The 14508-nt window shown below is 45.0% G+C and overlaps 1 protein-coding gene across 2 annotated transcripts in view; it reads left to right on the forward strand.

Moving 5' to 3' along the window:
- Window positions 1-1297: 1297 nt before the first annotated feature.
- Window positions 1298-14508, forward strand: part of CREBRF (CREB3 regulatory factor) — an 84984-nt gene continuing 71773 nt past the window's right edge. For both annotated transcript variants that reach the window (XM_025387181.1, XM_025387182.1), the window contains exon 1: window positions 1298-1425. The gene's annotated coding sequence lies outside the window, so the exon portion shown is untranslated. The remainder of the gene's footprint in view (window positions 1426-14508) is intronic.

The raw sequence follows: 14508 nt of genomic DNA on the forward strand, positions 1-14508 counted from the left end.
CAACCCCAGAAAGTACTAACGGAGGAGGAAATTGAGCTTCACAGAGGTTAATTTGTGTTGCTTTACACGTGGTGAAACAAGCATTCAAATCCAGACTATTCATTCAACCAGTGTGCAATGACTGCCTATGTGCCAGGCATGGAAGGTACAGGATAAACACTGCCCAGTCCCTGCTCTCCTGATGATTATGATCTGTGCGTCTTTTTCATTCCAAAGTCCATGGTTTTGACAACGACACTATACTACTTCTCAAAATCTGTGCAAAAGGGAGTCACATTTTCAAAGGCGATTCCTCCCGATAGAAACCTGGGCAGGCGTCTTTATTCCCCAATCCTCCTTTCCCTGTGCTTACTAAAATCAAATTTCTGTTGTGTGTTCGTATCAATTCCGTGCCTTTAAGATGTACAAAAAGCATCTGGAAGAATAGGCTGTGATAAAAGACAAGGGCTCCAGCCCTAGCTAGTTCACTTACTAGCCGCCTGACCTCCCGCAAGCGACTTAACTCCTCTCAGCCTTAATTTTCCTGTCTGAAAAATGGATATATTACTACTGCATGTGCTTGCAGGGAAAACTCATTGAGACGACAAGCCCACCATATAGTACTCGTTCAATAAAGGGACGCTGTTGTTATTAAGAGGATCAGGAAGTGCAAGAAAACCTCAGGACCATGTGTCACGGAGGCTTGTCTAGGCGCTTCTGTAATAGTGGCATTCTGTTCGTGCAGTCGTATACGGGTCTCTCTCTTCAAAGGTGCACGCAGTCTGATTGATCCCTGTGTCTCGGCATCCGTGCTAAATATTGAGTCGGTGAATGAATGAACGAACGACAAAAGGTAAGATTTGTCTCTCACTTAATTAAGACGTTCAGATGGGGAGGCGGTCCATCACCCAGGTCATCGATACAATCCCCCTACTAATGAAGTTAGTTACTTCAAGTTTCAGGGAACTTAAACTACAAAATGGGCAAACGGACACCTCAGATCTCACAGCGCAGTACTGAGATCTGATAAAACGCCGGATTTCAAGCCTTTGTAAAAGGAACATCCTCTCCCAACCTGGGCGTGCTGCCGGGTATCGGAGACGTCCCCGCCCACACTGCAGAGGCCGGCGCCGAGCCCCCGCTCCGCCCTCTCTTCCTGGTTTTTCCCGGCAACCCGCCCCTCCGGCGACACGTGACAGGGGTGCCCGGCCGGACCCAGCCCCTGATTGGCCGGGCTGTGGAACGCCTCGCGATTGGCCCGAGGCCGGCGGGCCCCCGCCTCCCTCCTCCTCCTCGCCGCGGCCCACGTGAGGGGGGCGAGTCACGCGATTTCCGGGAACCCGTCAGGAAGGACATAAACAAAACAAACCCGAGGCAGCATGGAGAGGGGCCGTGGCCCCTGCAGCGGAACCGGACCCAGTCCCTGAGCCGCCCCTACACCCACAGGTGAGCGCCGCCACCCGCTGCCCGGAGCCCCCAGGGGCCTGGGCTGGGGGACGAGCGGAGCGGGGGGCAGAGGGCCGCTTGCCTAGGCGGCAGCAGCGCTGGGGCTCTGGGCCGGGCCGGCGCGGGGCGGGGGCCGGGACCACGGCCGAGTGCGAGGGCGCGCGGGCCTTAGGCCACCGCCTGCGGGTCACGGGGGCTCCGCTCCCCTCCCCCACCCCCGGCCCGGGACGGTTACATAAAAGCGCGGGGCGGCGGTAGATGGGACACGCGGGCGGGCAGTAGGTTAGGCCGGGGGTGGGCAGCGCCGGGCGTCCGTCCTGCCGGGCCGCCCGGCCCTTCCCCGCTGCCTCCGAGCCCGGGGCCGCTGCTGCCGGCGTCGGCCTGTCAGAGAAGAGAGCGGGTGGGAGGGGCCCGAGAGGGGAGGGGAGGCGAGACTGGCGGGGGAGGAGGGGAGAGAGGGGCGTGTGAGGAAGGGCCGGGGCCGCGGAGGTTGGAGCCAGGCTGGCAGGAGATGAGGAGGCGCGGGCTGGGGGTAGGGGGGTCCAAGCAGGGCGTCTCGGGGGTAGCCGCTCCCCATTCTGTCCCCGCCTCGGAGGCGACGGGCGAGAGGGGCCTCCCTCCCGGGATTTGTTTATATGTCTTCTCAAAGCAGCTTGAAGAGGCTCAGGGGCGGAGCCCTCGGAGCTGAGTGGCAGGCTCTGGCGTCCAATGGACCGGGCTGATGGAGACTTCTGCACCAATGGGCGTGGGGGAGGCGGTGCCGCGGGGGCCACCAACTGGTTAGGCTGTGCCGGAGGTGGGCCGGGCGGGGCGGCCATGTTAGATGGGAGGGGACCAGTGGTGGTGGGTCACTGAGAGGGGAGGAGACAGGGCAAAGGGCGAGGGAGCCGGGCCGGGGGTGTTTCGGGTGTCCGAAGGCGAGTCCGATCGGACCAGGAAGTAGCTCAGGGGAGCCTGACCCCGACCCGCCTTTCTCCTCACACGAGCTGAGGAGGCAGGGAAGTACCGAGGGCAGTCAAGCCTCCCCTGGGGGTGGTTCCTGGGACTAGATGGAGCTCAGTCTCTGGATTCTCCCTCTTTCTTGGCCCTATGCTTCCTGACAGACCTGGCCGCCAAACCCTGTAATCGCCCTCCTGTTAACCCAAGAAAGCAAATCTTTCTGCCGTTTCTGAGCTGGCTTGAGCCTTAAGACTACCTTAAGGAGGTACTTGGATAAATAGCGGTCTGAATTTCTGTACCAGGCCTCAGATAAGAGACAGAGAGTGAGGGGGAAGTTTTGCTTTTCTCAATTTTATAAAAGAAAACGGGACTAGAAAAGCTGAGAAAGTTGAGGGCTGGGCGGGGTTTCTCTTCCCGCCCCCCCCCATCAGGATGCCTTTTAAAGATTAGGCCCCGTGCTTGTCCTAGTCTTAGTAGTAATTTGCCCCTCTTGCTAACATAAGTTGGTAGCCCACATTAATCAGCTTCTTGAGAAAACTGAGCCCAGAGAAAGTTATTTAGTTTCGAAGGTTCTTTAGGACTTTCTCTTGCGAATACCCTGCAGGTGAAAAATAGGATCAAGGCCTGGAATTTCTTTTCTTTTTTTTTAAAAAGCAGAAAACAAGACTTCTGTGTAAATCTTGTGATCTGTCGTAAACTAGTTGTCACTTGATTGTACTTTTAAATATCTTTAATCTTTTAATCCAAAATAGCTAGGATATACACCAGAGGCAGGGGAAAATGGTATGAATAATTTGAAAATAACTTATTTTAATCTAATTGTATTATGATTATTTTGGCATCCTTTTGGCCTTGTTAAATGCTTAATTTAGGCTTGTGTTTACGTCGGATTACAACCTGTGGCTACATTGGTATTGTCAATGGTACCAAACTATTGATGCATCTTTGGTTAAGTACTTAGGCGTAGGAACATGCCTTGGATAGATTGTGCAGGGGCTAATCAAGAGTTAGCTGTATTAAGAATTTGCTTTATCTTCTATTTTATTAGCTGGAGAAAAAGAATAATTGGTAAATGATTCATCAATTTTTTTTTTTTTTTTTGAGACGGAGTCTCGCTCTCGCCCAGGCTGGAGTGCAGTGGCGCCATCTTGGCTCACTGCAAGCTCCGCCTCCCGGGTTCACACCATTCTCCTGCCTCAGCCTCTGGAGTAGCTGGGACTACAGGCGCCCGCCATCACGCCCGGCTAATTTTTTTGTGTTTTTAGTAGAGACGCGGTTTCACCGTGGTAGCCAGGATGGTCTTGATCTCCGAATCTCGTGATCCAGCTGCTTCGGCCTCCCAAAGTGCTGGGATTACAGGCGTGAGCCACCGCGCCCAGGCTTTTTTTTTTTTTTTTTGAGATGGAGTCTCCCTCTGTCGCCCAGTCTGGAGTGCAGTGGCACGATCTCGGCTCACTGCAACCTCTGCCTGCCGGGTTCAGGCAATTCTCCTGCCTCAGCCTCCCCAGTAGCTGGGACTACAGGTGCGTGCCACCATGCCCGGCTAATTTTTTGTATTTTTTTTTTTTTTTTTTAGTGACAGAGTCTCGCTCTGTCGCCCAGGCTGGAGTGTAGTGGCGCGATGTCGGCTCACTGCAAGCTCCGCCTTCCAGGTTCACGCCATTCTCCTGCCTCAGCCTCCTGAGTAGCTAGAATTACAGGCGCCCGCTGCCACGCCCAGCTAATTTTTTTTTGTATTTTTTAGTAGAGACGGGGTTTCACCGTGTTAGCCAGGATGGTCTCCATCTCCTGACCTTGTGATCCGCCCGCCTCGGCCTCCCAAAGTACTGGGATTACAGGCGTGAGCCACCGCGCCCGGCCTGTATTTTTAATAGAGACGGGGTTTCACCATGCTGGTCAGGCTAGTCTCGAACTTCTGGCCTCAGGTGATCCACCCATCTCGGCTTCCAAAGTGCTGGGATTAGAGGTGTGAGCTACTGCGCCTGGCCTGATTCATCAGTTTTTGTAGTTCTTTGGCATGACTGACTCGGTTCTGTTAATAATGATACATGAAAACATCCCTGATTATTTGATAAACTTGAATTCTTAAGTATAACTTTTGCGGTCAATAAGGGTATTAGCTTATTTATCAGTTCTTATTTTTTTCTTTCTTTTTTTTTTTTTTTTTTTTTTTTGGAGACGGAGTTTCCCTCTTGTCGCCCAGGCTGGAGTGCAGCGGGAAGATCTCGGCTCACTGCAATCTCCGCCTCCCGGATTCAAGCGATTCTCCTGCCTCACCCTCCCCAGTAGCTGGGACTACAGGTGCGTGCCACCATGCCCAGCTAATTTTTTGTATTTTTAATAGAGACGGGGTTTCACCATGCTGGTCAGGCTGGTCTTGAACTTCTGGCCTCAGGTGATCCACCCACCTCGGCTTCCAAAGTGCTGGGATTACAGGCGTGAGCTACTGCGCCTGGCCTGATTCATCAATTTTTGTAGTTCTTTGGCATGACTGACTCAGTTCTGTTACTAATGATACATGAAAACATCCCTGATTATTTGATAAACTTGAGTTGTTAAGTATAACTTTTGGGGTCAATAAGGGTATTAGCTTATTTACCAGTTCTTATTTTTCTTTTCTTTTTTTTTTTCCGAGTTTTGCTCTTGTCACCCAGGCCGGAGTGCAGTGGGAAGATCTCGGCTCACTGCAATCTCTGCCTCCCCGGTTCAAGCAATTCTGCCTAGCCTCCTGAATAGCTGGGATTACAGGTGCCCGCCACCACACCCGGCTAATTTTGTATTTTTAGTAGAGACGGGGTTTCACCATGTTGGCCAGGCTGGTCTTGAACTCCTGACCTCAGGTGATCTGCCCGCCTTGGCCTCGCAAAGATTACAGGCGTGAGCCACCACGCCTGGCCTGTCAGTTCTTATTTTATCAGGTGGCATTGTGTTGCTTTTGAAATCTTAGCCCTTACAATGCCCTAGTTTAACAGAGAAGTATAGTGAAAATTAAAATAAAAATTTTATTGATACCTAGAATTTTCATTGATACCTAGAATATTCCAGGCAGTTTTCATTGTTGCATTGGTCGATAAAGTCAATCAATTAGCATTGCTTATATAATGCTCTCTTATTCTGAGAATGGCAAATAGATGCAATAGAACTTATTTGAGTATAATTCCTTCATATGACTGGTATATCAGCTTTGGGATTTTTATGTTCATAAACATAGAAGAGGTTAAATACTTCCAGAAGAGAGTCTGGATGCTCGATTTACCATCATTCTCTGTCTGTCATGGCAGGTGAAAGCAAACTTTTATATAGACAATGTTCTACTTAGTTTACAGGGTGGATGTGTGTGGGTTCTAGGATACTAGTGTGAGAAGTAAAGGAATAACTAGCATGGTTCCTGGTGGTGGTTAACTAAATACAAGTGACGAGTACAGTAAGTTTGTGTATTGATTCTATTAATGTAACTCAGTTTTTAAAAGATAAAGAGCTAAAATCACTGTTTGCTTTTAAAGCTTAATTTTCGGTCAAGATCGGCATTTATATATTTATTTAAAAAATACATATATATATTTTTTTGAGACGGAGTCTAACTCCGTCGCCCAGGCTGGAGTGTGGTGGCATGATCCTGGCGCACTGCAACCTCCGTTTCCTGGGTTCAAGCGATTATTCTGCCTCAGCCTCCTGAATAGCTAGGATTACAGGCGTACCCCGCTATGCCCAGCTGATTTTTGTATTTTCAGTAGAGACAGAGTTTCACCAAGTTGGCCAGGCTGGTTTTGAACTCCTGATCTTAAATGATCCGCCCGCAGTGGCCTCCCAAAGTGCTGGGATTACAGGTATGAGCCACTGTGGACCCCCCACCCCGGCCTCAGTTTTGTGATTTTGAAATAAATCCTTGCAGGGTTGAACTTGGATTTTTTTAAGAAACAATTCACTGATACTTTCAGCATATTCAGTAGCTCATTTGGGGATAGATAAACTCTTAGACTAGACATAAATTTGTGAGATAATTGGTTCTGATTATTTTAAGACAAGAGTTGACAGACTTTTTTTTTGTACAGGATCAAATAGTTAATATTTAGGCTTTTTCAGCCTTATAGTCTCTTCCACAACTACTCAACTTTGCAATCTGTAGCATGAAAACAGCTGTAGAAAATATGTTCTGCATATTTTTGGGCTGTATTCCAATAAAACTTTATTTACAAGATCAGGCTGTGCCTCTATTTGTGCTTCCACGGCTATAGTTTTGTCAACCCCTGTTGTAAGACATCAGTCACTGAGGTTTTTTTTGTTTGTTTGTTTGTTTGTTTTTTGAGACGGAGTCTAGTTCCGTCCCCCAGGCTGGAGTGCAGTCGCACGATCTCGGCTCACTGCAACCTCCGCCTCCCAGATTCAAGTGATTCTCCTGCCTCAGCCTTCCAAGTAGCTGGGATTACAGGCGCCTGCCATTGCGCCCAGCTAATTTTCGTATTTATGGAGTTTCACTGTGTTGGTCCGGCTGGTCTCAATCTCCTGACTTCGTAATCTGCCTGCCTCGGCCTCCCACAGTGCTGGGATTACAGGGGTGAGCCACCACCCCCGGCCCAGTCATTGAGCTTTAAGTACTTAGATGTTAAGGTATTTCAGAATATACAAATAGACACTTTAGGTAAATTTGAGCATTTGTAGATTGTACACATCTCCTGCCTTGAAGAATTTTTAGTACAAGAGCATATGGCAACATTGTATTTTGTATTTTTACTTCATTTACATATAAATGTTTTCTTGAAAAGCTGTTTAAAGCAAATATTGGTACAAATCTTGTTGATTTTAGAGACGCATTCTGATTGACAAAACTTTGGCCTTAAGATATATTCAGGATATGGTTGTCTTGAGGTTTCCAAGCACATTTAGCATATAATCCTTAACAAAACTGGCTGTTTCAAGAGATGATAGTCACGTAAATAGTCAACACATGTAGTTCTTATATTCAAATATACAGTTAACTTAGAAGCTATGAAGACATTGAGTGCTTATTGCCTGAGATGCTTGAAGAATTAAAGAGAGAAGGATGATTTTTCCAGGCCCAAAAGGTACAGGTTACCTCCTCTCTTTTTTCGGGGAAAATGTCAAGTCGTGCTAAGTGCCTAGTGAAGCAGAGGTGCCATAATCTAAAAATATAACTGGCAAATACTTAATTTTTTTGATAGCTTTTGCTTTGTTTTTAATGTAATATTTCACCATTTTTGTTGACTTGAACTGGATTTCAAGTGGAAGCATAAAAGTTTAGAAAAGAGAATAAATTGACCTTTATGAACTGAAAAACATGTGGCCCGCAATCTTGTTTCTGGTTCTAGCTAGCCTAGGTTCTGGCTGGATGACTACAGATAATCTCAGTTTATTAATTTGTAGTGGTAGGGATTAATGATGTTTTCCATCTCACAAGGGGATACTGGGAAATTTTTAGTTACTATATTCTTAAACTCTTGTACTTTGAATATGCTAATATTTTGGGCTGCTTGAAACCACTTCTGAAATCTGGATTTGATTTTCTCTTGGCTTATTTGTCTTCTTATTAAACTGTGAGCTCCTTGAGGTCGGAGTCTGTGTTTTATTTCTATATATTCACTGCCTCACACTGTGCCTGATACCTTTTAGTGCTCTTGAACTGTTTAAATGAATGCATGCATTGCTAAGAACCGCTTATCTGGTAAGTAATAAAGTCTACTATTAGAGATGTTGGGCTTTTCTTAGTTAGAAGGGAGGAATTAATCACCATCTGTTCAAACCAAAAGCCTTCATTCTAAAATTGATCCGTTCTTTTAAGAAAGTTTTTAGAGAAGCTATTTTGATGATGTTTAAAAATCTCTTTAATTTCTTTGTTAATTTGTTTTCAGATGAACTCCATTAGTTAGGCTTATTGAATATTCCTTGCAGGTATTAAAAAAAAAAAAGTTGTGCTTTGTTCTTTGGATTTGTCCTATTTGGCAAATATGGATGGAATCTCTTATTTCATGTAGGTTTTGTGATAATTTTTCATCTGCATAGTAGGATCTTTTTTTTTTTTTTTTTTAGGGGGGCACTGTAAAATCATTCTTGCTAATAAGGCTGACTCACCTTTGTGGGGTAGGCTAGGATTTGGAGCGAGTTTGATGCAGGGTGTGGCAATGGTATCACTAGCCAAGCCTTATATGCATTTTTACCAATTTATGACCTTTCCTCCAAAGTCTATGTTGTAACTCTCCTTCCTAAACAGCTTTCTAAACTACTGCTTTCCCTACTTACTCTTGGCAACTTAAATCATCCTCCACTCTGTCCTTTCAACACCAAAACCACTTTTATATCTTTTGGGTATTATTGATTTTGAGAATTTCCTATGAAAGCCTCACAAATTTGCTGTTTTCTTTTTCTCTCTTTTTTTTTTTTTTGAGACAGAGTCTCACTCTGTTGCCCAGGCTGGAGTGCAATGGCGCGATCTCAGCTCACTGCTACCTCCTCTTCCCTGGGTTCAAGCAATTTTCTTGTCTCAGCCTCCTGAGTAGCTGGTATTACAGGAGCACGTCACCACACTCAGCTAATTTTTTTGTATTTTTAGTAGAAATGGGGTTTCGCCATGTTGGCCAGGCTGGTCTTGAACTCCTGACCTCAGGTGATCCACCCGCCTTCACCTCTCAAAGTGCTGAGATTACAAGCGTGAGCCACTGTGCCTGGCCTGCTGATTTCTTTTTCTTATTTTTTAATTTCTTAATTAAAAAATATTTTTTTCTTGTTTTTTTAAATTTTTTTTTTTGAGACTAGAGTCTCACTCTGTCAACCAGGCTGGAGTGCAGTGGCGCGATCTCTGCTCACTGCAACCTTCGCATCCTGGGTTCAAGCAATTCCCCTGCCTCAGCCTCCCAAGTAACTGGGACTACAGGCATCTGCCACCATGCCCAGCTAATTTTTATATTTTTAGTAGAGTCAGGGTTTCACCATGTTGGCCGGGCTGGTCTCGAACTCCTGACCTCAAGGCATCTGCCCACCTTGGCCTCCCAAAGTACTGGGATTACAGGCGTAAGCCAATGCATTGGCCTAAAATTTTTCTTCTTAAAGACTAGTGTGATAGTAAAGCTTGCTGGTTTTTTTTCTTTTTTTTTTTTTTACCTTCCAGTTTTTTTTTTAGATTCTTGTGCATTTGTTTTCTTCAGTGTAATGTTTTGTCCTGAGGGTTTGAGGTGCTCCTTTTATACAAGCAGTTTCTTTTTTGGCTGCTGATGGAATTGCTGCCTTTTCTATTATAGGTTAGTCATTTACTGAGAAATTTAAAGCATTACAAAAATAAAACATTTAAAAAGGTCTTTGATGATATGGGGGGGAGGAATTAGGGGTAGGGTAGATGTACTTTTGAAAATATTCACTGTAGAATTCCTTAAAACAGCAAGGCTTCTAACATCCTAGTGGTGTGGTATAAATGAGGTGGACTCGTACAGTTTTTGTTGTTGTTGTTTTTTGAGACAGGTTCTTGCTCTGTCACCCAGGCTGAAGTGCAGGGGCACGATCATGGCTCACTGCAGCGTTGACTTTCCAGGCTCAAGCAATCATCCTGCCTCAGTCTCCTGAGCCTCCTGAGTATCTGGGACTACAGGTGCGCATCACCACACCTGGCTAATTGGCTAATTTTTTTTTTTTTTTTTTTTTTGAGACAGAGTCTTGCTTTGTCACCCAGGCTGGAGTGCAATGGCACACTCTTGGTTCACTGCAACCTCCACCTCCCAGATTCAAGCGAGTCTCCTGCCTCAGCCTTCCGAGTAGCTGGGATTGCTGGGATGCATCACCATGCCCAACTAATTTTGTATTTTTAGTAGAGTTGAGGTTTCTCCATGTTGGTCAGGCTGGTCGTGAACTTTCCACGCCAGGTGATCCACCCGCCTTGGCCTCCCAAAGTGCTGGGATTACAGGTGTGAGCCACCGCGTCTGGCCCACCTGGCTAATTTAAAAAATTCTTTGTAGAGAGAGAATTTTACTGTGTTGCCCAGGCTGGTCTTGAACTCCTGAACTCAAGTGACCCTCCTACATCAGCCTCCCAAAGTGTTGGGGTTACAGGTGTGAGCCACTGTACCCAGCTGTACAGTTTTTGAACTGCTTTTTAGTAAGGTTTTCATCTTTACCTTTGAATCCTCTACTAGAGTTGCCCATAGACTAGGAGAGGAGATACACATTGCAACCCAATGTTACGATGGTTTTTCAGAACAAAATGTTCTGAGCTATGGAAGAAGGACTGCTGACTCTGCCTGGGGAAAGTTGAATATTCATAGAAAAAGTGGTGTTTGAACTTAGTTTTGAAGATTAGTGAAGGAAGCATTCTAGTACAGTTGAAATATAAAAGATGTGTAGTGTGGGGTTGGGTATGAGATGGTTTGAGCTAAGGCAGAGGTGGGAGGGAGAATGGAAGAGGAGGAAACTGATTTGTAAGATTTAGGAGGAAATAGCTGTTTTTGCTTTCACTTTGTCCTCTAATTCTCTTCAGTCTGTTCTATGCTGTCAGGTCTCCAGTCTCTTTTCTCTGTAGCTCTCTGTACCTCTGACTTTGGTTGATTCGTCTTTTCCCGTAGTGTTTCATTTTTCTTTTAGTCCCACCTTTTCTAATGTGTTGGTACTAAGGTACCTTTCGTTCTGACTCTATTTGTCTCTTGCCTTTATTTCACCTCCCACCCTCCCTCCCTCTCTCTCTTTATAACCCAATCTCTTTGGGTTATATTTCTTTTCTTTCTTTCTTTCCTCCTTCCTTCCTTCCTTCTTTCCTTCTTTCTTCTTCTTCTTCTTTTTTTTTTTAAAGACAGGATTGTGCAGTGGCATAGTCATGGCTCACTGCACCCTTGACCTTGGGTGCAAGTGATCCTCCCACCTCAGCCTCAGGAGTAGCTGAGACTATACGTGTGTGCCACCATGCCCAGCTAATTTTTTTTGTAGAGACAGGGTCTCCCCACATTGCCCAGGCTGGTCTTAAACTCCAGGGCTCAAGCCATCCCTTGGCCTCCCAAAATGTGCGCTGACAGGCGTGAGCAACCGCACCTGACCCCTTTGGGTTCCTCTTTGCTCCTACCTTTACGTTTTATTTGCTTTATTTTTTATTTTTTTGAGGTGGGGTTTTGCTGTGTTGCCCAAGCTGGCCTGAAACTCCTGGTGTCAAACAATCACATCTCAGCCTTCTGAGTAGCTCAGGCTGCAGGTGTGTGCCACCTCTCATTATGTTTTATTTAAAAGCAAAGCAAGGCCGGGCGCGGTGGCTCAAGCCTGTAATCCCAGCACTTTGGGAGGCCGAGACGGGCGGATCATGAGGTCAGGAGATCGAGACCATCCTGGCTAACACAGTGAAACCCCGTCTCTACTAAAAAATACAAAAAAAACCTAGCCGGGTGAGGTGGCGGGCGCCTGTAGTCCCAGCTACTCGGGAGGCTGAGGCAGGAGAATGGCTTAAACCCGGAAGGCAGAGCTTGCAGTGAGCTGAGATCCGGCCACTGCACTCCAGCCTGGGCAACAGAGCGAGACCCCGTCTCAAAAAAAAAAAAAAAAAAAAGCAAAGCAAAATAAATTCTTCCACACTATCTGCTTATTTTGCATGTAAATAGCATATAAATTGACTCCCTCTTGGGAAATCTTGTAACATCAACTCCTTTTGATACCTGTCCAAGGACTTAATTATCCATTTTTATGAATTTCTTTTTATGAAACATTTTCCCTTGTATTCAAAGATGCTACTTCTTCAAAGGCCAGAGTGTAGAATGTGACTGCCCGTGTGCCCTGTTTTCTATTTGTTATGCACCTACAAATTGTTCTATAACAAAGTCCAATTCACCTTTTCCCTAAAGCTTTCCCAAACTTTCCCAGGTAGTAGTCTTCTCGGTAGTTTTCTATTATTTTCTAAACACCTCTTTTAAAATTCAGCTTTATTGAGTTATAATTTATGTAAGAGAAAATTCAACCAATTTTGAGTTTTGACGAATACATGGTGTCATCTAACCACTGTTACATGGTGTCATATAACCACTGTTATATCTCCATCATTTTTATCACCATAGAAAGTTCCTCATGCCCCTTTCATTCAGTTCTCCTGCCCTCACCCTTGGCTCCAGTCACTGATTTGCTTTGTATCAGTATTGTTTTGTCTTCTCTGGAATTTCATATAAATCTTTTGGTATAATGTGTTGTCTTTTGAGTCTGACTTCTTTTAGTTAACAGTGATTTTGAGATATTCATATTGTGTTGTGTATTCGTTGAGTCTTTTTGTTTGTTTGTTTTCTTCTTTTTGAGACAGGGTCTCATTCTGTTGCCCAGGCTGAGTGCAGTGGCATGATAATGGCTCATTGTATCCTTGACCTCCTGGGCTAGAGTGATCCTCCAGCCTCATGAGTGTCTGGGACTACAGGTGTCATCATGATGCCCGACTAATTTTTGATTTTTTGTGGAGATGGGGTTTTGTCATGTTTCCCAGACTGGTCTGGAACTTTTGGTTGCAAGCAGTCCTCCTGCCTCAGCCTCCCAAAGTGCTGGGATTACAGGTGTGAGCAACCTTTCTTACCCTGAGCCACCGTGCTGGGCCTGAGCCTTTGTTATTGTATGGACATACCACAATTTATCTGTTTACCAGTTGATAGACATCTGCATTGCTTCCAGATTTTAGGCTATTATAACTAAAATGGCTTTAAGTATTCATGTACAAGTCTTTTAGATACCTCTCTTTTAACATTAATTACATTTTATTTGGAAGTTGAGTTGCAGAGCTGTCAAGAGTGAACCCCCAGTGTTCACAAATAGGCATTTTGCTAGTTCTGTGGTTTTGAGCATCTTTCAGCTTAGATTTATCATCTGTAAAATGGGACAGGCTGGAGATCCAAGCAAGCTAAAGAGCACAGGCCAATTTAAGGAGATCTCTTTCTTTACTTCAAGTGATCATCTTTCTGGGAATATGTACCCAACGTCTAATTTTTTCCCCCAAAAGAGTAGTATTTGAGATCAGACATCATATTTTATATGAAATTTCATGTGAAATTTAAATACTGGCAGTTACAATTTAAAAAACACTAATGCAACTGATTTGCAACTGAACACAATTTTGTGGGCATTGTTTTCTCGCTGCAGTCCAGTTTGAGACCTCAGCTGTAAATCTTCAGTTGATTTTGTCTTCTCTTTTAAAATGTGTATCCTCCCAGTAGAGTGCACTTGTTAGATCCTTTTTACCTTAGTTTTATAGCTCAGCATAATAACTTGCTGGTTGTCAAAATTCCCAAGTTAAAAACTAACGTGTTACTGTAAATTTTATTCTTTCCTCTAATTGGAAGGATATTAAGAATACTGACTGCCTGATGGAGGAGTGGAACTAGGTTCTGATTACTCTATGTACTTCTCTAAGGGCTGCTGATTCTATTCAGTGCTATGTTTTCTCAGCAGTTGGAATAATCTGCCTCACTTGTTTGATTTATCTCAACACTTTTGAGACAAATATGGTATAGATTAAACTCTGCGTGTCTCTTTATTAGAAACTATGCAAGGTATTACAGATATACACATAAATTATATGTCGCTCTATTTCCTCAAATTGTCTAGAACCATTTAGTGAAGCCAGTATAATGAACTATGAAAAGGTAATAAATTATATGTATTTGTTTGAACAATACAGAGCAATAATCTCTCTAAAGAGGCCTTTTCCTCTTTATCTGCCATTTCTTTATTGTGTATAGAGATGACTAGTTTGGAGCTTTATGAGTTACTTTGTAAGTCTAGAGATTCTTTTGCTGATTAAACCTGCATAATTGACATACACCCTCATAAGGCTGGGGGGTGTTAAGTGTCCTGTGTTGCCTGAGTATCCCATATTCACCCTGGTTCTAGCTTGGTGGAATGTGGAATTTAGACAATTTAGGATTCTGAGAGGGCTGGGCACGGTGGCTCACACCTGTAATCCCAGCACTTTGGGAGGCCGGGGCAGGCAAATTGCCCCAGGAGTTCGAGACCAGCCTGGGCAACATAGTGAAACTCCATCAGTACTAAAAAAAAAAAAAAAAAAAATTAGCTGGGTGTGGCAGCATGTATCTGTAGTCCCAGCTACTCGGGAGGCTGAGGCAGGAGAATTGCTTGAACCTGGGAGGCGGAGGTTGCACTGAGCTGAGATCGTGCCACTGCACTCCAGCCTGGGCG

Source organism: Theropithecus gelada, chromosome 6 (genome assembly GCF_003255815.1).
Source record: "Theropithecus gelada isolate Dixy chromosome 6, Tgel_1.0, whole genome shotgun sequence".
Taxonomy (NCBI): domain Eukaryota; kingdom Metazoa; phylum Chordata; class Mammalia; order Primates; family Cercopithecidae; genus Theropithecus; species Theropithecus gelada.